We start from the raw sequence: 12,510 nt of genomic DNA, 5'->3' as shown, positions 1-12,510 counted from the left end.
CGTGTTAAATTTTGCACGTTCTTAACCATGGAACTTTTCTTTGGAGCCTTGTAATGCCTGTGTCTGTCAGCCACCCCTCCCCCACTGTTGGTCTTCTTTTCTTGTCCCAGTAGCTTTCACAGTTTAACATGAATAAGCATCACCTTGGAAACATGGTATAAGGAAATTTTAATTTAGTATGCTGGGATGGTCTCAAGAATTGCGTTGAAAAGAGACTCTGGATAATTCCAGTGAGGTGGTTGCCCAACATTTTGAGAAACGTTGTTTAGACCTTCTTTGGTTAGCATCTTCTATCTGATTAGCATCAAACTGGCTTTCCAGCCTCTTGGACGTGGATTCTGCAGGCTCTTAGCCATCTTCTTTACCACCTGTACCTACAGTGAGCTTACTTCACAGTATTGCTGGTAAGGCAGAGCATGGTGTGCTTGAAGACCTGTGAATATGAGACCTCAACTGGCAAGAGGGACTTTGGAGAGATGACTAAGTTAAGGATTTTGAGATATGGGTGTTATGCTGGATTGTCTGGGTGGACCCAGTATAATTACAAGGGTCAGACTGTGAAAGAGAGGGAGAGAGGGAGAAAGAGAAAGAGAGAGAGAGAAAGAGACAGAGAGAGAGCTGAAGATGATACACTGCTGGTCGTGAAAATGGAAGAAGGGACTACGAAAATTCTTCCCTAGAACCTAGGCCTGTCAATACTTTGATTTTGGGCCAGTGAAACTGACTTTAGACTTCTGACCTCCAGAAGTATAAGGCAATAAACTTGTGTGGTTTAAGCCAAAAGTTTCTAGTAATAGAGTCTACAGTAGCTATAGGAGGTTAATATATCCTCTCTAAACTTCAGTTTGTTCAGTTCAATGAGACAATGAGAATAATGATGATTCCTATTCTTTAGAATTTTTAAGCACATCAGATGAGAATTTTTTACCCATGTAAAATATATGGATGCCTATTAAATGTATGCTGCTGATGAAGATGATGGCGGTGATGACGATGCCAATGACTCTTTCACTTCTAGTTAGACAGAGATTCAGCTGAAGCTAAAAACGAAGGTTATTCCTAACTCATTTGATTTTAGATCCTTTTCTACTTCCAACTATCCCCCTAGATAATAAACTCTCTCCTTTTTGTGTGTTTCCAGGAAAAGCCAGCCATATTCTTGTTCCTATATTAAATCAATCCAATTAACAAGACTTTCTACCAACTACCCACAGTTATACATGCCAGGAATCACTTGGCTCAATCATACTTCTCTTGAGTATCTATAATTTATAGTTTTAAGATTGGATGAGGTTATTTTTCTCTCCAAAGAGGAGCTGCTTTTTAAAGTCTCATGGTCCCATGACTCTCCTGCTTCCCTTTTTCAGCACCTAACATGTCCTGAAATGAAGTACATGATTAAAAAAAGAAACGACTTGCCTCCTAAGGAGGTGATGATCTATGATAACAAATGTAACATGATCAGATGCCAATTAAGTGGAACATGATTAAGGAGTGGCAAGAACTTATAGGAGAGGACCTGTATATTGATAAGTTTGGAAAAGGCTTTAGGGAGGAAGTCTTGAGCTGTGATTTCAAGGATGGGTAGAATTTGAGCAGGAAAAAGTGATGAGGTAAGGCACTTTACATGAGGGGCAATGAAAAAATCCTGGAGTCTACTTAGAGATAGGGATGAGCAAGGATTGCATGGCAGGGAGTCAGCTAATATAGAGATGGAATTAAGGTTGAATCCTGATGTTGTAAGGCTTTACAGGTATTGCAAGCACTGCTTATTCCATCTTGCTTTTGAACCTCCTTAGAAACCTATACCAGCACATCTGTAAGGTTAAACAAAAAGGCATTTCTTTCTTTTTCTTTTATGGCAATCAGATGGACTGGTCTACGCCCTTCTCCAGCCAAGCTGATTCTTAGCACAGGATAGCAGGCTTAAGGGACATCCATCCTCTCTCCTGCCAAATAGCTTAGACCCTCTAATACTGAATGCCGATGATGGTGATGAAGTTCCAATTTTAGATATCTTTTAAAAGAAAAAACTATCTGATAGACATATGGAATACAGCAGGACAATTCTAAGTGTCCAGGGGACTGTTTTGGAGAAGGAACAAAGCGATCAGCAGTTTATCTTTATTACTGCTTTTCCCAGTCACATTGCTGTAAAAGAGGCCAGTGCATCGGTGAAGGAACAGTGCAGGAGGCATTAGCACTAGCTGCCCTGGCAAAATCTCAGCTGCCTTCTGGAGAGAAGCAACAGAACAGGAAACAAAAGAGCTGATCTAAGAAAATAGCAGGGACGGTGAATCAGAGCAGGCATGGGCTCCTTCCGAGGTAATTTATGTTCCTGTTCCAAAGATGGTGACTGCTTCCAAAAAAACACATAATAAATAAGTTAAAGAACAGAAAATAGTCCATTTCATGAGCCCAGAGCGAGCAAGGAAAGATGTGAGGTTTTCAGGCAAGAGGAGCCTTTGTGCACGTTTCTTAGATGCCTCCCTTGCTGATGTGCCTGGGCTCTTGACTGGCAGCTGTTGTGCGTGGTACTTCTCACTTCCCCTCCTGAGGCAGTCATGAGCCTCCAACTGTGTGCACTAGGATAAAATGAATCAGCCAACACCATGCACGTCTGTATTCACTTTGTAACATTTGTAAAATAAAACATGCAAAAAAGTACATAAAGCAAGTTTTACTTGTTAGCGTCTAGTCACAAGGTAAACGCACATGTAATCACCCCCTAGTCATGACACAGCTTATTGTCAGCACCGCAGGCGCAGCTCCCTGCCCGCTGGTCCTTTCACATCTCTATTCCCTTCTCTCCCTCAAAGGGAGCCACTCGCTGGAGTTTCTCAGCAATCACAGCCACTCTGGTCTCTAATCTGGACGTCTGGGGAAGAATTCACTTCCAACTCATTCAAGTTGTTGGCAAAATTCAGTTTCTGGTGGAGGTAGAGCTGCCAACCCGTCTCCTTGCTGGCTGTTGGCAGGTCGCTCTCAGCAGCTGGAAATTGCTCTCAGGTTCTTCCATGTGGCCTTCTCCATCTTCAAAGCCAACCACGGCACAGCGAACTTCAGGCTTCCAATCTCTCTCATTTTCCCTTTTGTCACAAGCTGGGGAAAATTCTGCTTTGAACTGATTAGATTTATTTTCAACCTGGAAAATCTCTTTTGTCATATAATGTCACATAATCATGGGAGTGACACGTCGTCACATTCATTGATTCCATCCACATTCAAAGGGGAGGAGACTTTGCAAGGTGAGGTTCATTCAGGGCATCTTGGAATTCTTGCTACCACAGGAGTGAAAAAAACAGCAATCTTATCAGTTTAGAATTCAGGGCCCCGTTATCCACCATTACTGTCCCCTTTACACTTAAAATAACCGAGGGCACTCATATTTCGTGTAAAATTGGTACCTATCTTCAGCAGAGAAGGCTAGTGGTTGGCATGCTATTTTTCTCTATTCCTTAGTTTAAATATATTTGTTGAGCATATGCTAAAAAGCACTGTGGATGAATACAAAAGATAATGTGACAACTGCATAATAACCTACAGAACAAGATAAACTGTAACAACACAGTATTTAGAACTCTATGTGATTTTGAGGGAGGGCAAGACTACCTTCCGCTAAGGGCATTGAGGAAGGCCTCAAGTTTCAACCAAACTTAACACCCATCCTTCTTCCTTGATCTGTCCCCTATTTTCATTCTTCATAAGTCTTTTCATTCGTTTGACAAACATTTACATAGCACTTACTGCCAAGTACTATTCTAAACCCTTTACATATCTTATTTAACTTCACAACAACTCTAGAAGGAGCTATACTTATCTCATTCATAGGTGAAAATACCCAGGCACACAAGTTAAATAACTGGCACAAATTTGCACAGCAGGTAAGTAGCAACTCTTGGGTTTGAACCCAGGCATGCTGGCTTCAGAGTCCTCATTTTTAAACCGTTATTCCGTACTGCTCTTCACTGTGGATAAAAATGCAAATTTGACCACGCTGTTTCCAGGTTCATATCATTATGAACCTTCTAAGGCAGTGCTTTGGTTTTCAATCCAAGTCCATTTTTGTCCTCCTTCCCCCCAGTTGGACATTTGGCAACATCTGGAGACTTTCTTTGGTTGTCACAGGGTGACACTTGCATTTAGTGAGTGGAGGCCGGGGATGTTGCTAAACATTCTAATTCTTTGTTACCTACAACAAAGAATTATCCAGGCCAAAATGTCAACAGGGCTGAGGCTGAGAAACTCTTGCAGCCCTGTGACCCCCCCAGATTAAATCAAAGATCTCTAACGTGGCAAACAAGCTGTTTATCTAGTTGGCCTTTCCTTTGCGCTCATCAGTCCCTTCCAGTTTTTATGTGCACAAGGTGCATGAGCAGGGCCTTTTCTTGACACTGTGGCTGTATTTATTCCCTCTGCTTTGCCTGGAATGCCTTCTCTACCCATCCTCTCATCCGCAACAGTTCTCAGCCATTTACTCAACCTTTGAGCGTTAGCTCAGGCCATGCTCATTCATGAAGCCTTTCCCTCTACCCGAGTCAGGGCGAGGTGCCCCATATCATTCCTCCAAATATCTTCTGCATTGCTGAAGGGTAGCACTTAAGACACTAAACGCTTATTAATCCTTTCCTTACCCCTCTCCCGCCATGAGTTTCAGAATCCCCTGGGAGCAGGGACTCTGTCAGACTCACATCAGCATCTAAAGCATCTAGGAGAGTATGTTCTGACAAAGATGAATGCAATAAATCTTAGCTGAGAGAATTAATAAATAAACGTATTGAATTCCTCTGCCAGGGCTGCTGTAACAAAGTACCACAGAATGGGGGCTTAAACAACAGAAATTTCTTTCTCATCGTTCTGGAGGCTGGGAAGCCCAAGATCAGGGTATCAGCAGGTTTGGTTTCTCCTGAGGCCTCTCTCCTTGGCTTGCAGATGGCCACCATCTTGCTGTGTCCTTGCATGGCCTTTCTCTGTACGTGCACATTCCTGCTGTCTCTTCCTTTCTTATAAGGACACCAGTCCTATTGAATTAGGGCTCTATCCTTGTGACCTCATTTAACCCTAATTATCTCCTTAAAGGCCCTGTCTCCAAATACAGTACCACTGGGGCATAGAGCTTCAACACAGGATTTCAGGGAGGTATAGTCCAGTCCACAATAGGTATGAAGGGAGAAAATATAGGAAACAGCAAGCATTCCAATTTAGTTAGGAGAATGTTTCTCAAATCCAGTCATTTGATATAAGCTGTTATTAAAATGTTAATATTTTTATTAAATCACTTCAATTTTTTCTTTCAAATAAATGTATTTATGTGATAACTGTAAAGGAAAAACAAACTTATATCCTTAAACAAAAGGATCCATACAAATACAGGCAATGAAAACAAAATACTGTTATTAAATTGCAATCAAAGAATGTTGCCTTGGAAAGATCTGGCCTTGCATTATGCTCCCTTTCTTATTAAAAAGTTTATAGAGATACGTAGAGTCACTCGCACCAAAGTGGTACAGTCAGAAGGAAGGAAGGAAAACCGAAAATGGAATGACATCCTCACCGTGTGAGTCAATGCTGTTTCTCCTACATTTTCACAAAACTAGATGCACCCCAAACTTGGGCTCAGACTAGGCTGGAGTCTAGGATGTGTGATGAGGAGTGTTGGGGGCTGAGGCTGCTGAAGCTGATTAGGGCTGGGAGGCAGGAGACTGGCCCTGACTGATGGCTAGGGTTCTGTTCCCTTCTCTTGTCTGCATTATTTGATATTACATAACTAAAAGTTACCCCTTGGGTTGCAAGTATCCTGAAAATTTTACCACAGGTAGTCTTATGGGACTAAGAGAATTCACACACACACTTTATAAACCTTTTAAAGCTTATAATGGTGATTCAATTCCCATTCCATAACCATGTTTTATTTTTGGTGGCTTCATACTCCAAGCAGTGCTTTAGAGGGATTTGTAGTGACCTATGGCAGGGCGTCTCACACCTGGCATGCATCAGAATCACCTGGAAGGCTTGTTAAAATAGTTTTCTGGGTTCCCCATTCCCAGAGTTTCTAATTCAGGAGACATGGTGGGCTTGAGAATATGTATTTCTAGCAAGTTCTCAGATGATGCTGATGCTGTTTTTCTAAGGACCCCACTTTGAGAACCACTGTTCCATGGTTCTTATAGAGTACTGCCTTGCCTCCTTGGAAGAGCCATGTATGAAAACCAAGCACATATTGCTCTTCCAGACTGAGAAATTAAAGGCATATGTAGATGCAGTTTTCTTCCTAGTGCATTTTGGAAGCATCGCTGGTGTTTTGAGTGCAGTTCCTGTTGGATCTGCATCCAATCATCGCAGATGGATTTATTGAGAGTCTTCACTTGCTGAGTGCTGTGCTAGTAGTTGGTATGCAGCAGTGTGCACAGGTAAGGTTGCAGATTTCGTGCAGATTATAGGGTTTATAGGCAGCTATGTGGCTATTTTAGTCAATATGTGATGAGCTTACAGACATGGGAATCAGGGTCTGGCTCAGTTTGCCAAACTCTAGCTTTGTGACCTTGAACAAATCATGTACCTTGCCTGGATTCCAGGTCCCTCCTCTCAAAAATGAGATTAGCATCACATTCAGTGACTCAAATATTTCTCAAAAGGTGTGACATTAAAAGGAGATGGGAGCATATGATAACCTCATTTTTTTTCTCTCACTATCTAGGTGATATAATGGTATGGACTGAAACATTCATTATTAGTAAAACAATAATAATTTGTGTAATTTGTGGGGTAAGATTGGTTGATTAGAATCCTGTTTACTCAGAATTACTTCTGCTGGAGACATGATATACTGTAAGCTATTTGAATTAAGTGCCACACATCACACAGATCAGAAATGACACTGAAGTCATCTGAGTCATCCTGCAGCACGTCCACCATGAAGTCTTTCTTGTCTCTCATAGGAGGATTAACTCCACCAGTTGGTAGCTCTGCTGTAACTGAGCACACATATGCTGAAATCAATCAGCACCCATCTCCAGGCAAAGGCAGAACAGCTGTCCAAGAGATGCTTCATAGTTACAAAAAACATCCTTGGTTCCTCAATAAATCTAATGGGTAGTATAGGCCATTTCAATCATTGGGAATGGCTGTATTTTTCTTCTAAGGAGTGGATACAATATTGGCTTTGGAGCTATACAGATTTGGATTTGAATCCTGACTAAGCGACTTATGACTTTGGTGACATCAGACAAATTCCATCAAATCCTTGAATGAGAGTTTCGTCATCAATAAAATGGGACTAACATAACTCATAGAATGTTATGACAACTGCACATAGTAACATGTATAAGACATGTAGCAACATGTGTGACACACAGTAGATAATTTTATTTAAAAAATACCTTGTAACCAGAAAACTGTCTCAACAAGATTACAGAGAATTGCTTTGGACACAGGAAGGATGATAATACAAGGACGAGGATGCTGTGAGCTGCTTATTCTCTGCTCCTGCGTGGATAAGCTGAGGCGGAGGCAGAATGAGGCTCAGGGCAATGTCTTAGTTTCAGTTCTCCTGAAAGCGCAGCCTGAGACGCGACCTTGGAAGCAGGAATTAGGGCATGAGGAGAATGAGACAGAGCGGGAAGAAAAGCCAAGATTCAGATGTGTTTTTGAGGCTGTCACTATGGATATTGGGGACTGGTTCCCCAGGATCTCCTGAGAAGTATGGAGAACGCTTCCCACCACAGACCAGATGAGAGAAGAGCTGCCAGGCACAAGAGGTGCAGAGTGTCCTGGGGGCTTTAACCCGCACTTCTGGGTTGAATTCACACATGGAGTTCCCATAGCCTTGGAGAAGATGCCTAAGAGAAAGTGGAAAGATCCTCCAGGCATTCTTTTTTTTTTTTTTAAAGATTTTATTTTTTCCTTTTTCTCCCCAAAGCCCCCCGGTACATAGTTGTGTATTCTTCGTTGTGGCTTCTTCTAGTTGTGGCATGTGGGACGCTGCCTCAGCGTGGTCTGATGAGCAGTGCCATGTCCGCGCCCAGGATTCGAACCAACGAAACACTGGGCCGCCTGCAGCGGAGCGCACGAACTTAACCACTCGGCCACGGGGCCAGCCCCTCTCCAGGCATTCTTGACAGGTAGGACACTGCCACCAGCAAGCCACAGACTGTAAGCTGCAGCTGAAGTTGGCAGTCGGCCGAGGGCGTCTGACGTGCGGAAGCAGAGCAGCTACTATGTGAAGCTAGCGTGCCTTGCTCACGATCATCGAAGGCCAGCACTTTTTAGAATGATACAGCTAGAATACATCTTCCCTTACAAATTCCCTAAAGTCATTAATCTTCATGTTCAAATCAGTAAGTATGGCTTTATTTTAAGCATAAACTGAAAGAAAGCATATACTTGACTTCATGGATTTTAAAGTATGACATATGCTCTTAGGCACAATGACCACGCCAATAGACATTGGCTAGACAGGGTTTTGGATAATGTGGTCCTTAGACCACCTACTCCAGAGCTACCAGTAAGACCCACTATCGTAAAATCTCTCAGGATAAGGTAGCTTTTCTTTAATAAGCTCTCTACTGGAAGCCTGGGAATTATTATATTATATTCTTTTGAGCTTTGGGTTGTCTTATTTCTTGCATATTTGTTGTTTTAAAAATTTCTTCTAAATCTTTTACATGGCGGGAGAATAGAATTTTTGCTGTCTTTTTCCCTCTTGTCTTTTGGTGGGGGTGTGAGCGAAGCATTCACAGAGCTATTTGGTTGTGTTGTGTGCAGTGTGTGGATGAGAGATTCCTTCATCTGGTGCTTCTAAGTGATTAGACGTACACACGCTCACTGCAACCTTAGCATCCTCCCATTTCTGGGGTACGAGAGGGAGAGGAAGGTTGACCATGTCATTAGAGGAAACAGAGACTCACGACACTTGAATGGTTTATTTCAGGCCAGACACCAAAGCATAGCTCGAGCTGAGATTAGAGACTTGTTCAACGCCCTAACATTGTTGGGACAACAGCTGTTGTCTGGAAGTCTGGAAGATTGGCCTGGTAAATGGCTCACAGCTTTGTTGTTTCATCTTTGAAAGTAGATAACAACTACACATGTTTTTCAGAACACTCTTTTCTCAGACAGACTATAGTTTTCCTTTCAGACATGTTACAAAAGTACTTAATCTTATTGAGCATATAGACAGTGATATCTGGATACAACGAACTGATTTAAGAATAAAGACAGTACTTAAGCTCATGATTTACTTTCTTGTCAGCTGGTGTCACTGGCTGGTTTTATGTAGGGTTTCTAAAAATGTATTCTCTATGACCAGAAATATGCCATTCAATGCAGGATGGACTGCGACTTCCGAACACTCTTTTATTAAATGCCCTCGGAATGTCCTTCTATTGTTCCAGGTCCTCAGGATTCAAATAAGTTTGCTAATAAGATCAGAGTGAAAACATTATTAAATACTGGTTCTGGACAGATTTTATGGTTTTATTATACATTTTGTATTCTCTTAAGGCTGTATGGTACAACTCCCTAAATTCCAAGCTTTTGATATGTTCTCTTTCCAAAAGGGCATCACTGTAAGGGCAATGCAATGGCAGCAAGAGCACTAAATGATTTCAGAACATTATATTTTATAACCATTGCCTGTAATTGATCAGACAGGGAATGTTTGGAATTTACTGTGTCATAAATGGGCAATCAAATATTTGGGTGGTGGAATAGATTGGATAAGTGAGATGGAAGCTGTTGGAACTGAAATTCTTTGGGGCTGGTTACTTGCAATCACAGTAACGTTGTTTTTATGTAGTTGCTTGAGTGTTAAACATATAAAAAACGTAATTAGCCGTTACATTAATACTTCACTTATCTGGAAATGCTCAGCTTTTACTATGGTCCAGAACACAACCTAGAACCTAAAACTAAAACAAAAAAGGTTTTTTTTTCAGGTATGAGTGTGGGTGGATGTAAATGATAACAAACCATTACTTTTTTGAGTTTATATACCTGACAGCTAGAGTTTTTCTACATGTCCTTCCACTGTCAGACTGTGAGCAACTGCTTCTTCTGCCTTAGTTCCCTTGTCTGTAAGACAGAGATAATACGAGGAGTCACTCCTTTAATGTAGTGTGGTGTGTACACACACACACACACGTTACATATATACATTCTGCCTATCACACTGTTACAAAGTCTGCATAAACCATGCAGAGGTGACTTGGTATAATTTTACACACAATGCTAACAACGTTGGCTATTTTGCTGGTCTGCAGAAAATCTTATAAAAGGGGATGTTGCTATATAGAGGCGTATTGAACACAACCACCATGGTAGCATTAAAAATAAAAAATATAGCTTATAGCTGATATACATGTAGTGCTTACTACGGGCCAAGCCCTATAAAAGTTTGTATATAAATCGATTAACTCTTCACAAACCTATTAGGAGGTAGCTACTCTTACAATCTTTATTTTACATGTGAGGAAATTAAGTCAGAAAGAAATGATTGCTCCCAGCCTGAAAGTGGGCAGAGAGGCAGAAAGATTATGATTCTCTGATGTATTAATTCAAAAAGCAAAGGTTTGTGGTTACTCATTGCGGTCAAGACATCCCTCTGTTTGCGCTTCAGGCAGTGCCGTGCGCGCCCGCGTAAACCATGCGGCTTCATAGCAACAGTCCCGAAGGAGGCTAAACCAAAGGAACCATTTGCTGTGCTCTTTAAGACAAAAATGTGTCTCCTAGGTTTCAAAACTATTTTCACCTAAAATAATTTTTTCAAGTTTTAAAAACTAAAAAATTAAGTTCTGTTTCATTGGTCAAGATATTAAAGAAAACATCTCCTTAGTCATGCTCAGAGTACAAAACGATAGTCATCATGGCTTTCACAGGTTAAAAAAAGGGGAAAGCGAAGAATAGCAGCCCAACACACACACACACGCACGCACACACACAGGAAGATTTATGGAAATCTAAGGAGGTAATCTGAAACACCATGTTTCAAAAACACGGGTTTTAAAGCCAGGTAAAATTTCTCCTTTGTTTCTCAGCCTATGGCTTTCCATTAGGGCCCTGTCACTCTGTATCAAGCTTCCTGATAGCATCCATGCCTTTTTCTGTTAATGATGCCAGGAGATAACTCATTTATTTATCTAGATTAATATTCACTTTTCTTCAGGTTGATAAATAGAAATTACATATTTTGGAGTTCATCTGCTCTGCTAATGCTGAAAATAGGAGAAGATTGAAGGATGTGGCAAGGATGATTTTTGAAGCAAGGATCATTTGTGCTTCTGAAATGGGGCATAAGGACTGAGTCCTCTTGATTTCTGGGTTGTAATCTGACCATACTAAAAAATGGAAACCTTTGATTGCATCAAAATTAAGGATTTCTGTTTAACAAAGGCAACCAGAGAGAAGTATACAGAAAGCCAATAGGAAGGAGATATTTGCAGTCTCAAAATAAAGTATGAGGTGTAGAGATATCAAGAATATGTAAGGAACTCTTTCAGCAGTGGGTTATTTGAGAGTAGAGAGAGCTTAGAAAACGAATAGTAATTCAGAGAGTGGAAATCAGGAAGATCAGAAAGCATTTAAAGAGATGTTTATTCTCATTATTCATCAGAGAAGTATCAGTTAAAGTTAATGAACACTGTGCATCCTCCAGAATGGCAAAAATGAGAAAGTCACATAATATCTAAACCTAGTGAGGATGTGGCAAAATGGGAACCCAACTGCATGGCTGCTGGAGGTGTGAGTATGGCGAGCAATTTGGCAGTATCTAGTAAAATTAAGTTGCCTATCATCTAGCATTCTCATTTCTGGGTATATTCTTTCAAATATGTGTACCTCATAAGAGAATGTGCAGTAGGATGTTCGTATCCACACTTGGGTGATAACAAGAATTAGAGGGCATGCAATGACTATCACTACATAACAACAGCAAAAAACAGACTATTAGAAGCACGATACAATTTAAATAAACATCCACTAGCGATATTACAATGTTGTTTCAAGGATATAACACTATGCAAAAAATGCTTGAAAGACAGGGCTGGCCCCGTGGCACAGCAGCTAAGTTTGCACATTCTGCTTCGTTGGCCCAGGGTTTGCTGGTTCAGATCCAGGGTGCAGAGGTACACGCTCCTTGTCAGGCCATGCTGTGGCAGGCGTCCTACATATAAAGTAGAGGAAGACGGGCATGGATGTTAGCTCAGGGCTAGTCTTCCTCAGCAAAAAGAGGAGGATTGGCGGCAGATGTTACCTCAGGGCTAATCTTCCTCAAAAAAAAAGAAAAGAAAAGAAAACAAATAGAAAAGAAACCCCACACTTGAAAGACTGATGGGAAGGACCTATATTACATACATCAAGAAGTGCTTTGCTTGGAGTCGGGGCTTGGAAGAGAACAAAAAGGGAGAATTATTTAATAAAGGAAAAGCAGATGATCATTATCCAAATCCATTATTGGATGAGAATGATTAATTCAATTCTGAGTACGAGTTCCAAAAAAGGAAATGAACAAATTAA

The sequence above is a fragment of the Equus przewalskii genome, chromosome 18 (assembly GCF_037783145.1).
Source record: "Equus przewalskii isolate Varuska chromosome 18, EquPr2, whole genome shotgun sequence".
In the NCBI taxonomy this organism is placed as follows: domain Eukaryota; kingdom Metazoa; phylum Chordata; class Mammalia; order Perissodactyla; family Equidae; genus Equus; species Equus przewalskii.
The sequence above is the reverse complement of the archived record's forward strand: the minus strand, read 5'-3'. Positions refer to the sequence as shown.